A 13,900-nucleotide genomic window follows, 5' to 3' on the forward strand; every position below is an offset into this window, starting at 1 on the left:
GTATCATTGGTAGTATTGCCCCATTATACAGAGTTTTATAAGCTTTGTGATTTAGGCCCCAGGTGCATCTAGCACATTTTTGCAGCATGTAGTTTATTTTCTTGGCTTTAGCCAAGATATAATCAATGTGGTAACTATATGTAAGTTTAGTATCAAGGATTACTCCCAGGTACTTTTGCCGGTCTACCCATTCGATTGAGTCACTATCTAATAAAAGCTTGGGGTATGAAAATTTGTATTTGTTTGTGAAAAGCATAGCTTTGGTCTTGTAAGTACAGAACTGGAGTTTATTAAGATAGGCCCATTTGGAAGCTTTACTCAACATTTCGTTTAGCTTACTTTCCAAAAAAGCAGTGTCCCTATGCTGACACACAATGACGAGGTCGTCGGCATAGGCTTGCACACTTATTGCTTTGTCACATTTGGTTTTCAGAAAGGAATTGACCACTAGGTTCCATAAGAAAGGAGATAAAACACCACCTTGAGGGCAAGATTTTGTTAGGAGTTTACTAACAGAGTGATGATGATAAGACAGATTTATTTTCCTGTTAGTTAAAAAGGAGGAGACCAGCTTGACAAGATAGTTGGGACAGTCTAGTTGGGAGAGCTCGTTGATAATGCTTGGGTGCCAGCAGTTGTCGAAGGCACCTTTAATGTCCAAAAAGATAGCTGCGGTATAAACTTTGTTACTCAGTCCCTCTTCTATGAGTTGTGTCAAGGCATAGACAGCATCCTCAGCACTTCTGCTTTTCCTGAAGCCATACTGGTTTGGGTCGAGCCAGAGATGCTTATTAGCAAGCCACTCAAGACGGCCCAAAATCATTTTTTCAAAAACCTTGCCCATTACTGGAAGAAGGCTAATTGGTCTATACAGCTTGGAGGGGTCGGTATTTTCAGTTCTTGGTTTTTTGATAAGGATGACATTGGCAATTTTCCAGTGAGCAGGAAAGTAAGAAAGACTTAGGCAGGAGTTGTACAGACTGAGAAGAAAAGGTTCTAAAATGTTGAAACACTCCTGAAGCATTTTGGCATAGATCTCGTCACCTCCTGGAGCCTTATGAGGTCCCATGGAGAAAAGTGCTTTCTTGAGTTCAAAGGTGGAAAAGTAGTGATCTATTACGGTTGGGGCTGAATGCACACTTAGCCAATTTGTTCTGATGGATTTATGTTCAGAGGAGTCATCCGTGTAATTGTCACCAGGGAAGAGTTGTGCAGCCAGGGCTGATAAAGCAGAATTGATATCATAGCTATGCTGGGAGTTATCTATTTGTGCCAGAAGTGTATGATCCGTGTTGCTCCTGTTCAGAATCCTGTAAATGTTTTTCCATGGATCAATATTTCCCCTTGTATTGCAATAGTTTTGCCAAGATTTCAGCTTTTCTGATTTCATTTCTCTGATATATTTCTTTTTTGCTGTCCTGTATTCAATTTCTTGATTGACTCTCAATAGGGGATTTTTCTGTCTTTGAAATTTGCGCCTAAGAGAATTGACCTGTTTTCTCAGGGATGTTAATGTTGGGGTCCACCACGGCACAGCCTTCTTTAGGGGGACTTTTCTGGGAATGGCTTTTTCTGCTGCACTTTTCAGAATATCATTTAGCTTTGACACCCATTTGTCAATTTCCTCTTCAGTGTTAAGAGGGGTTTGTGTACTAAAATTATCCAGTTCTACTTGGATTAGATCCTGAAACATATGCCAGTTTGCCTTTCTCAAATTGAAGGAGTTACTTTTTGTGAGGCAAAGCCTGTGCTGCTGTTCAATGCAAAAGGAGATGGCTCTGTGATCAGAAAGCATTTCCTGGTCAATCAGAGACCAGCAAGTGATGTTTTTAGCCAGAGAGGAGCCAGTGATAGTTAAATCAATCCAGCTTTTGCCCAGGATGGAGTCATAAGTAGGTTCACTTGGCTCATTTATCACAGTAAAGACATGTCTATCTAGGAATTCTTCAAAAAGGGTACCCCTGCTATTTTCTATGATGTCATGCCATAGTGGATTACGGGCATTGGAGTCAACACCAATCAGTAGCCTATTTTTATCAATTGTTTTGTAGGCTTCCTCCAAAAAAGAGATAGCATCATTCAGAGGCAGGCTGGGATAGCAATAAACTGATGATAAGAACATAACAGTATCCAGAGTAATAGATATTACGGTGCAGAACTCATTACATAGCTGGGTAAGCTGCAGTATGGGGATATTTGGGTTGCATATAATAATGCAAGCTAGGGGATTAGGGACTGCTGCAGAGAGAATCTTGAAACCCCTAGGAAAGCCAACAATTTTAGAATTGTATACGTAGGGATCCTGTAAAAGAGCAATATCTATGTCGTTAACTATTAAGTAGTTTGCCAGATTACCTGTGACTGCTTTGGAGTGATTGACATTAAATTGGACAATTTTAATATGTTTCTTGGTATGTGGCCTCTCCATAGTCCGTATTTTCAATAAGTTTTGATTTTACTTTTAAATATACAGGACATTCTGGGTCAGTGGCTTTGTGAGAAATATTTTGAACATTCATTTTTAGTCGTTTAGCCCATCGGATACAATTGATGCACTTAATAACAGACGACTTGGTCTTTTCCATACAGGTTCTATAGCTGTGACCCTCTACACCACAGTGTGAGCAGGCAGGTTGTTCCGGTACACATTTTGAAGCAATATGACCAAATTTGCAGCAGTTGTAGCATTGTTTGATTCCTAAGTAGTTGAGGACTTGATGAGATCTAAGTCCTATATACACCCTTCTGTTTTTCAGTAAACTTTGATGAACTTGAGGTGAGGTCAAGAAAACCCATGTTTTTTCCTGAGCAGAGTCTGCCTTGGATCTGAAGGAGAATAGTGGTTGTAGTATTTGATCTTTTTCTTCTAGTATATTTTTTAAGTTGTCATTTTGTGCAGTGACAGTGTTAATCAACTCCTCTTTATTTAAGTTAGAGCACACATGGTGGATTTGAACTAAAGGCTTTCTCTTAGTTTTCTTGCTTGCCGAAAATTTGAATTCAGAGTCATGATTGTTATTGATGAGATCAATAATTTTATCGACACTGGCAGTGTTGGGTAATTGTAGGCTGACTTTCCCATCTTTCTGCACTAGACAGGAGTCGATCCTGATACCATTGGCTGCTGGTTTTAGAACAGCTTCTAAGTGACTTCTGACAGTATTTCTGTCCACTTGTGAGTTTTTAATCCCTGGAGTTAATATTAATGTCTCCCTTTTTTGTGCTTGACCAGGCTGGTTATGAACTTTTTCTCTTGAAGCTTTGACAGCATTTGCATATGATTTTAGTTGTGATTGATGTTGAATTTTATCCTCTTGTAGTTTAACTATATCTTCTTGTACCACATTGTATTTGTCTAAACAGCATAAGTGAATGTCAGTTATTCTTTGTATTAACTGATCTATTGTGTAACTTTCTTGTTGGTTAAGTGGGCGTTTATTCACTATGGGCTGATAAATACTTTTAAGTTGGTTGATGACTTCCGTAAATCCAAGTTTCGATATTTCATTTAAGGTTGCAGACACGTTTTCTGGGGTGGCTTTCGATTTGCGCCCCGGCATCGTGCTGCAGATTAGGCTTAGCTAACTCACCAAGCCACGTGGTCGACAGTAAGGTTGTCTAGCAACGAAGTAAGAACAGAAATTGGTACTCACATGCACAGCAACGGTTAAGAAGCCAAAATAAGAAAAAACAATTGTCAATAAAGAGGTGGAAAATATATTAAATATGAAAATAAAACCAGAACCAAAGCAAAGCGCTGTTTAAACTTGACGCCACCTGGCGGTCAGAGAAAAATGATCTTTAGAAAATTTAAAGATCATTTTGTATATATTAATTTTTCTAAAATTAATATATACATAATTTTGTATATTTTCTAAAGATCATTATGTATATATTAATGAAGAACAATTGTCTATGGACATATATACAGTATTTCCAATAAGCGAGGAATGTTTCTCAGATTTCACATTGGAAATGAGAAACAGAGCAATTAATTGCTTTAAATCTGGCACCTCACCTAGATCTGATCTTATTCGAACAGAATACATAAAATGTTTTTCGCAGAAATTCTTACAGTATTGGAACACTTTAACAGTATTAAAAGAAATTATAGCTTTCCAGAAGCTTGGATTAAATCTCTAATTATTGCAATTTATAAGAATGGTGATGTTGATGACCTGAAAAATTATCGTTCTATTTTCTTGGTTCCTATAATTGGAAATTTATTTATATCCTTATTACATAAAAGACTAGAAGAATGAATACTTAAATAAGAAATTTGGTGTCAGGAGCAAGTAGGTTTTCGACGTAGCCGATCAGTTAAAGCTGCAAAAAACAGAGGAAAACTTTATGCTGATTTTGTGTATTTTCGATCTACCTTCGATACTGTCAATCATAAAGTTTTATGGTCTCTACTAGAAAGAATGAATATAAATAAACAGTTTCTAGAGCTTGTTATTGATATATACTCTAAAGTCACTGCAAAAGAGAAAATAATCTCCGAAACAACTGATTCACTTTGTGTCGACATAGGAGTTTTGCAGGGTGAGGCTTTGAGCCTGCTGCATTTTAATTCGTATGTCAATGGTCCCACTTACTGTGTCTGGTTTACCTGGGATTTCTCTCTCTGATCAATTTGAGATACATGCACTAATGTATCCCAATGACGCTGTAATTTTGGCTGACTCTGCGCTAATGCAACAAAAGAAATTTTAAACCTAGAGGAATTTTGCCGTGACTATGGATTAACTATAAATGTTTCAAAAACAAAGATAATGGTATTTAAAAAGGGAGGTCGAATATCACCTAGAGAAAGATGGTTTCTGAACAACTAACCTTTGAACTAACATTTGAGTTGCAGTCAAAATTATATCTGCACGTATAATAGCAGATTAACAATCGATCCTGAAAAATATGTACTAACTGTATTTATGCAAGTATACGAAAGTTGGAAACGTATTTTTTCATTGTGTTAAATTTAGAGTTGGTAGAGACATGTATTTTTTCATTGTGTTAAATTTACAGTTGGTAGAGAGATGTATTTTTTCATTGTGTTAAATTTAAAGTTGGTAGAGACATGTATTTATTAAGGTTTAAGTCTTGAAAAGATGTTATTAATAAATCGTCCTTTTCAAAAACTGATATTATTCTATATTTTATTTTGTGTTATGTTGTACTAAATTATTAATTTGTTAATTATTAATACTAATTTTTGTTTCTTTTACTCCCTTGTAATGAACTAAGAATTCAAACAATAATGCATATTTGTATGGAGGCGTGTTTTCAACATTCGATGGTTCATAAAATAAAGACAGGTGTAAATTACAAAATGAATTTATTACCAAAAGTTAGGTACAAACATGGTTACTTTTCGATATAATAACCGTAAAGATTGAGGAATTTGTCATATCTGTGGACGAGCTTTGCTATCCCCTATTCATAGACTGTTGCCTCCAATGTCTTGATATGGCTTTAACGACGTTGTTTTGAAGATCATCATTAGTCTGAAACCTCTGCCCTCCTAACCACGTTTTCAGTTCTGGAAAGAGTTGGAAGTCTTCACACATTAAAAAGTTCCAAGCTAGGTGGAAGTCTGAAAGGTTAAAATCTTCACCACCTTTAAACACCCAGCTTCAGGGGCGTAGCAATCGAAAATGGCGTGTAGGCCACTCATCAAAGTTGCGCTCCTTCGTAAATTATCTTAATATAAAAAAAAGATACACTAAATAAAATAGTCATAAATCTTACTTACAAAACATATTTATTTTCTATTTTACAACGAAAGTGAGTCCGTTAATCCTTTACACTTACAATTGAAGCTTCGTGGCCTTCTGCGACACAAAGATATCGATGATGTTTTCGAAATCAGTTTTTTCCGTTTCTTCTCGCTCTACACTGAGCAAAGCTAGGTCGCATAATTTTTCTTGACCCATTGTAGTCCGCAAATACGAAAGTATTAATTTTAACTTACTGAAAGATCGCTCACAATTTGCGATGGATACTGCAATGGTGAGCAGAATTTGAATGGAAATACGCAGATTCGGAAAAACACTTTTATCCCAATACTGCACAATAAATTCAAGTAGCTCTTCAGATTTCTTTATGTTGATGTTTTTTCTTGTAGATATTAGCATTCGAACATCTAATATTTCTTCGTATAACTGTTCCCCGTTAACAGTGCAATCATACAAATTCCAAATTCTTTACATTTCTTTTTAAATCGTCGCAGTCGTCAGTGCTGTAACACAATGTTTTAACATCTGGAAGAAATCCAGATTAAAATGCACCTAGGTAGTCCAAGATGGCGGATGGCGACAAGGAATTTTTTCTTCCCTACATTATAGATGGCGACGGGGAATTTTTCTTTCTACCGTACATTTATATGGCGACCGGGAGATTATTTCTACCCTGCGTTCTATAATAAGAATACTGAAAAGTACAAATAAAAAATAGGATAACTTACTTTGTTACTAAGCTTTTTCCCTTTTTCCACGTTTCCTGTTGACTGAACTTGACACTCCGGTATGTGACAAGGCAGCCTGCTCTTCTTTTCCCTTTCGTTTTAACACTCTTCTCTTTTTTTTCACCTTTGTCTTGTGTTTTCTTTTGCATTTTTTTTCTTTCTTGCTGACATTAGGTGCGGGAGCAACCGGAAAATAGTCTCTGGTTCTTATTCCGTGACCGGGATGTGTTCGACCAGTTTATGCCTGCTTTTTTAGAAATACCCGAGGAAATTGCCGAATTACTCGTCGTGCACTCTAAACAAATATAGTGCCATACGAATGTCAAAAGATTTGCCCGTGACATATTGTCACATTTCCCTTTGAACGTTCCTTCGAAAGCCGAACTATTCTGCCAGCATTTTCGGCAACGCATCACGCACGATTTCGGGTCGCCGCGATAACTCAATTTGCATGTTTGGCCACATTTCTGGCAAACTTCCTCGATGTGTTGGAGACCCAGTTTTACGGCAAATTTCGGTCCGCCATCAATTCTTTTGTCTAGTTCAGAAGACTGATAAAAAGGTTGCCCAGTACACTCCGAAATTAGACCGATTCTAAACAGCAATTCGACACGACTAACTTGTGAAAAATATCTATCCAAAAATTGCAAAAATCGCTCAGCCAATTTTCCAATAAATAAATTTCGATCGCTAAATTCACAAGAAAAATTATTAATATTATTATTACTTACCTTATAATAGAAAAAAATCCCAAAAGTATCCAAACGTCGAAATAATATCTTTTCGAACAATTCAACACGCATACTCCACTTTCGGGAAAAAACAAAATTTGCATAATTTTCGATTAATTACGTCAAAGCACCCTCTACGAATTTTATTACTCGATAACGAAATCCTCGTTCGAGATTATCATAGGAGGAGTTCGAATCACGCCCGATAATCTCGCGACACCGTTTCGAGGTTACAGGGAAGAAGCACCCATGTCAAACGTAGGGTAGAAAAAATTTTCCGTCACCGTATAGAATGTAGAGAAAAAGAATTTTTCCATTGCAATCTAGAATTTCCCCTGTCGCCAACTTCGCTACTACTACAGGTAACATTAACCTGGCGTTAGGCGCGCGGGGGGTCAAACATGGTGGGGTGTGTGAAACTAAAGTTGTTACTGAAAAAATCAAAATATTTTTCGCGATTTTTTCGTTTTTGACGTTAGTGGGATTGTGTTTCTGATGTATTAATCAACAATACTACTTAAAATATATCATTTTTGTTTATTTATAACGAAAACAAAAAAGTATTACGTTTCGAGAATTTTTCAGGGAAAAAATTCGTCAACTTCAAAAGTCTATTTTTCAAACTGTAAACAAGTCTGTTGCTATCTAACCGTTGAATCGTGTTCCCGTATGTGTTTTTTTAACTGTTCCAACCATAAAATGCTTTGTCACAAACCCCGGACCAAAAATATTTCAGTATTTCCAAAAGTACACCCCCCAAAACTCTACAGCAACTAGAGATAAAAAGGCGGATTATTACCAGATAACATCGATTGTTAACTTCTTTTACACTGTAATTGATTACTTTCTTTGTCTGTTATTAGATTCACCAGTAAAAACAATTGTCAGAAAAATTCCCGCGAAATGCCATGTCTCGCAGACTACCACTTCGACTTACGTAAACAGTCACTATAAAATCGCTATAAAATCACTTGTTTTTATCGTTTTTTCACTTTTAATTTGCTAATGAAAAATTGTTTGATGTCATTTAAACAAATAAACATGTTTTCAAGACAATTTAGCAATAAATATTTCCAGAAAACTCCACTTTTCAACCTTTAATGCTAAGTCTATGGGACACCTTCTTTCCGTTTATTGGTTTTAAAAATCTTACTTATACGCTTTCTATGCTTTTATTCGTCATTTGTATTAGGACTGATTCGATATCAGGCAATGACCGTTTTTTCAGTACACTAACTCGGCTCCACTCCCTCCAGTGGTCGTGCTAATAAAACTTCCTCCGTTAGGTGCGCAGGGTGCAGGTGCACCCCATGCATTTTGCTGTTTTTTTATGAAAAGTTTTTTTTCTGGAAATTTTAACTTTTTCAGTGCGATCTTCAGTACTTTGAAAGAAGGTACTGAAAGCATCATTTTTAAGCTTTCATTACATAAAAAAATACTTAACCGACGAGCCACCATCTTGGACTACCTAAATGCATTTTAACCGAAATCTAAATTTGGCGTTAGTTTCATGCAAATGACTAAACCTTTCACTCATTTCACACACAATACGATCCAGTAATCCCTTCATTACTCGTTCCATTTCTTCCTTAGTGGTCAACCCTGCGTCTGACACACTCTCTGCAGCCATACATTTTTTTCGCCTTCGACGCCTTTCCGTGGCTACATCCGATTCCTGGCAAAGATTAAATTCCCCTTTTTAATGCCTCATTAACTACTTTCTCTCCTTCATTTGAAAAATAGTCTCAGAGGACTTTTATGTCCAAGGCAGCATTATGAAAACTTATAGTAGCGTCCTGGAGCCACTTTTGGACAGGGTCAATGAAAGCGAGTACATCGTTCCAAAATCTTAATATCAGAAAATCGTAGGACAACATGCGATTATGAAGAAGTCTAGCCTCACTTGTTTCAGTGGTTTGATTGCTATTGTCTGTCATATCTTGGAGAAGGTTCAGCATATCTTCAAGATATTTGTGAACTGCTTCAACACTTGCACTCCATCTTGTTTCGGACTCGGATTTTACAACCACAGGCACGCAGTTTTTGAGTTTTTCCCAGCGCAGAGTGGAATAAGTAAAGATTACGTAGAGCTTTAATAGTTCCAAAAAACGTAACCATGAAAGTGTCCTGCTTGGCTGCATGTACACCGAATAAATTGAGTGAATGATTATCGCAATTCACAAATATTGCCAAATTATTCCTTTCGCTTATTCTTTGGTGAACTGCAGTTCCGTGCTTAGCCATCACAGCAGCGTTATCGTAACATTGTGAACGTCAATCCTGTAGATTCATATCATCTTTCCCTAGCTGTTTAAGTATTTCGTCAACTAAACTTCCAGCATCCTTTTGACTTATTTGGATGAAACCAAGAAAGGGCTCTCTAATGCGAACTGATTTTCTCTCAAAATAAACCTCTACATATCTCGCTATTTCTGAAATCTGCTCACGATGTGCCTTATCAGGAGTCGAGTCAAACATGAGACCATAGGATTTTGATTTGCGAATGCTTCGCAATAAACTTTGGCGAATACTTGTCACCATCAGATGAATGAACTCATTTTAAACTTGAGGTGAAAAGTAAGATATGGTTCCGGGATTATTTTTCACATGAGTAAGATGGTTATTCATGACAGTGCCGAATATGGCCAAGAGTTTTATTAATCCAAAGAAATTACCAGCATTGCTGGATTCGGTTCTATCGCATGTAGTGAGTGACTCCCTGTGACCTCGTAATGCAAGATTTTGAGAAGCAAGAAATTTGATACAGTGAAGGATTCTTTTTAATACGTTACGCCACTTTTGTTTTCCTGTCTCGATCTGGGTTTGAAGTTCAGCGTCAATGATCCCTTTATTAGCTGCAAAATTTCTTTTTATTTCCTTCCACTGGGTGAAACACTCACGATGGTTCTTCGTATTTTCATGTGTAGTGAGCCATTCAGGTGCTTTCCAGTGGGTAAATTCATTTTTTGTGCTCTAATGAAGATTGATTATCTGTGAGGTTAGCCAACCGTAGTGAGTCTTGTGGATGGCGTTTCGCGATCAGCCGTTACGAGTGGGCTAGGCAAGACACACTGGAGATAGGTTTTCCATTTACAATGTGTTTAATAACAGCGGAAAATGATTATACACAGCTTACAAAGATGAGCCTCGGTAGAGTATTAAAGTCTCTTTTGGAGTTATCCGTCACTCGGGCACTGTTAAGTTCGTCGTTTCTCCCTATCCCGTAATTTCTCGCCTTTCGAGAGTAGTTTTACGTCCTCCTTAAGATGTGGCAGTTAGCTGGAGATCGGTTGCTGAGTCGGTATCCCACGAGCCAGAAGTTCAGTCTCTGTCAGCAAGTCTTTCTTTCCCTTTGCGATATTTATAACGTACGTTTTTATTTTTCACATCACCACACCCGCAGAGAACACTACCTGTCGTTCGCGCACCACCACCAAGACTGTCCTCTTATTTTTTTCTCGTGTACCTCTCCTTACTAAACGCTAAAACCTGATCCCTTGACACGTTATCTTATTGGTCTCATCTTGTCACCTGGGAGAAAATCTGACAGTCACGGGAGGGTGCGGGAAAGGTCAGCAGCCAGTTCGAATTGGATCTCCTCTTGCTAGCTCTGCTTCGACTGTGGACCCATTGTTTCACTTACCTTCTCAGCTTACAGTTCTTTAAAGAAAACACCTCTATTGTTCTGTCGCGCGGTATATTTTCTTTGCCGCCTCCGCAACTGGAACTTTGACGCATTCCGAGGTCGTGCCCCCCACCAGGTGAGGATTCGGATTTCGCTCAGGTCCCCACATATCTAATCGTGAAAAAATAAGACAACAGACGCAAAAAGCCGATTTTTAGTCGGGAAATAGATTAGCCATGAGCCACTTCTTCACCACGATTTCCTAGTTTCCTCTTAAGCCAACTTTTGTTCATACAATGGTTATTTGTTGAAAAGAAAGGACCTTTAGTATTTTGAAAATATTTTGAACCAATTTAATTATTTCTGTTTTTAAATAATCTAACAGAATTGTTTTCCCTGTATTCTTATCAAACTCAAGAAGTCAAATATCGTGCTGTATAATCACTTCTGATATGACAGTCTTTGGTTTCGACAACATTCACCGTATCACCTCTGCCAACTTTTTCTCCTACTGAAATACTAATGTATTCATCGTATTCTTCTGTAGCCTTAGAACTCGTAGTCACACTGCTCGTTATCTCGTTACACTCTGAATTAGCTAAATTGATATCTTTGTCATCTGTTGCTGAGTTAGTCTGAGATTCTTTGGATTCCTCAGAACCTATCAAACACCCCGTAGCAGACTTTTCAAGGTACTTGAAGTACTTTCTGGATTTCTAAACTGCTTCCTCCTGCAATTTTCGTCTTTTCTGTCCTTCAGCCCCAGACTCTTTTTGCTTTGTAAATATTCGTTTCATATTGTGTTGTTATAATTGAGAAGTAAGGGCTGAAGGAATAACCTGAAAATAATAATATCAAGGATATATTTATAAAATAAAATAAATTATATAATATAAGCCGCTTTTAAAACTTAAAGATTGGGACACAAAAATCAAAAGTTGCATTTAAAATTTTGCAGTATTGTAGACTAGTCGAAAACTTTTTCAAATAATCGATCGTGTGCCACTTCAAATTGATTAATAAATAACTATTTATTAATATCGACTGTGGGGAAAAATATTGATTTGGCTCATGTATTTTTGTTGCACCTACATGAACAACACTTAATAAATGCTAAACCATAAACTAACCTTAGTTTCAATGTTTTACAACGTTTCTTTGAACTATTAAACTAGAAATTCAATCTTCATACAAAGCGCGAAATGCGGGTCAGGTCATTGAACTTTTCGTATAAACGTACTTAATTTTTAATATTGTGAATTTAACTAAATATGTAACTAAAAGTGTCAAATCTATTTATTTAACTACGCATTCAATTTACAAAATAAAGAATATTACAAAATAAAAAATACAAAATTCATTTGTTTGTTTTTAGCCAAGTTTGCGACTTGTTGTCAAGTGACGCCGATTGGCGCTAAACGCCACTCGGAAACGAAACTCAATCTAATTTATGAACATGTCGATTCAAGAAATGAATATATGGAGGTACTTACCGTAAAAGTAAATCCAATGTTTTTGTTCAAGACACTGTCACGGACAGTCAATTCCAAGATCACAAAAGTTTATAACATGAAATAAAATTTACATAAACTTACGATGTATCACAAGAGTTATAAATTACAACATTTAAGTATTTACAATGTAGGTTTCAGACACACACACAAAATAAATCAGAGTTCAAAAATCTATTAATCCTCAACAGGTCTGTCGAAAAGACCCCTTGCAACGTATTCCTGAGATGTAGTTAGATGTATATTGCTTCCAGTGTTCGTTAAAGAAGCAGCGAGACAAACATAACCTTCTTCAACAAGGCCGTTTGGCCAACTCCCCTTTTCCGGCCAAAACTCTAACTTTTTATACTGATTGAAGTTAAGTTTGATTAACCAATCAGCGCTACCCAGCTCTCTCCTAGGTCTGGCTACGGTCCGACGATCCGCGGCCAATCAGCTATCGTGAATTCAAAACTACTGGTCGTTTTCCAACCGACTTCTGCAGCGTCGACTAATTTGAAGTAAAATAAAAATAAACAAGAAAAGGCGGGAATCGCATGTCTAGACGATTCTATCTTGACACTGACAATTAGATAACAAATCAAGTAGCTTCAATAACCCCGCGTTTCTTTATGCAGCGAGAGTGTAGCGAAAGGACGTCACGAGCAGTGTTGGCCAATTACAAACTAGTTTCAGTGTGTTCGCTGTAAAGCGCTTCTCGAGTGCTGCATAAAGAAACGCGGGGTAACGCTCGCTTGCTCGGAAGTATTTAAATCAGAATAACAAATCAAATGTAAACAAAATAAAGAATGCGCGAGAAGTGTCGAATTCAAACGACCAAGTGCACCGCCTGCGTGTACCACTCATTCCCTCTCGCTCATTCGCGAAGCGTGAGTCGCTGACAAGATTGTTTGATATGAATTGGTTTATTTGAATTTTTAAAATTAATAATTGGCGATTTTGCCCTCCCTTTGAAAGACGCCTGGGACACTTGCCCTACTTGCCCCACCCTAGCTATGCCACTGCCCAGCTTATAGCCCTGATTTAGCGCAGAGCGACTTCCACCTCTTTCCTGAACAGAAAAAATGGCTAGGAGGGCAGAGGTTTGAGATTAAACACGATCTTCAAAACAACGTTAGGGCTCATGTCAAGTTATTGGCAGCAACATTCTATGAAGAGGGAATTCGGAATTTCCTGTATATAGAATGTTGCCTCCAACATGGACAAGTTTTGCAAAGCTCGTCCACAGATATGACAAATACCTCAATCTTCACAGTGATTATGTTGAAAAGTAACTATGTTTGTACCTAACTTTTAGTAATAAATTCATATTGTTGTTTACACTTGTCTTTGTTTTATGAACCATTGGAGATTGAAAAAACAGCCTAGGTATTTAAATACCTTAGTTAAGAAATATAGACTTTAGTTGTTTCTGTTTAATTTCATTCTTTGGTACGACTTAAGCTGTAGGTGATACCACTTTAAAAAGTGGTTTTCTTTGTCGTGCCGATTTTAGTTTATATGAAATTAACAAAAGTATTTAAATATGTACAAATGTTTCGAAATTAATCGTGATAAATAACAACAATGT

The 13,900-nt window shown here is 37.1% G+C and overlaps 1 protein-coding gene and 1 pseudogene across 1 annotated transcript in view; one reads left to right on the plus strand and one right to left on the minus strand.

Moving 5' to 3' along the window:
- The window catches only part of LOC136977303 (ATP-binding cassette sub-family C member 4-like), a 158,352-nt gene that overhangs the window by 83,597 nt on the left and 60,855 nt on the right, over positions 1 to 13,900 (plus strand). The window lies entirely within an intron of this gene.
- LOC136977299 (uncharacterized) lies at positions 5,808 to 8,824 on the minus strand (annotated as a pseudogene).

The sequence above is a fragment of the Centruroides vittatus genome, unplaced genomic scaffold (genome assembly GCF_030686945.1).
Source record: "Centruroides vittatus isolate TY-2023 unplaced genomic scaffold, ASM3068694v2 contig_453, whole genome shotgun sequence".
Taxonomy (NCBI): domain Eukaryota; kingdom Metazoa; phylum Arthropoda; class Arachnida; order Scorpiones; family Buthidae; genus Centruroides; species Centruroides vittatus.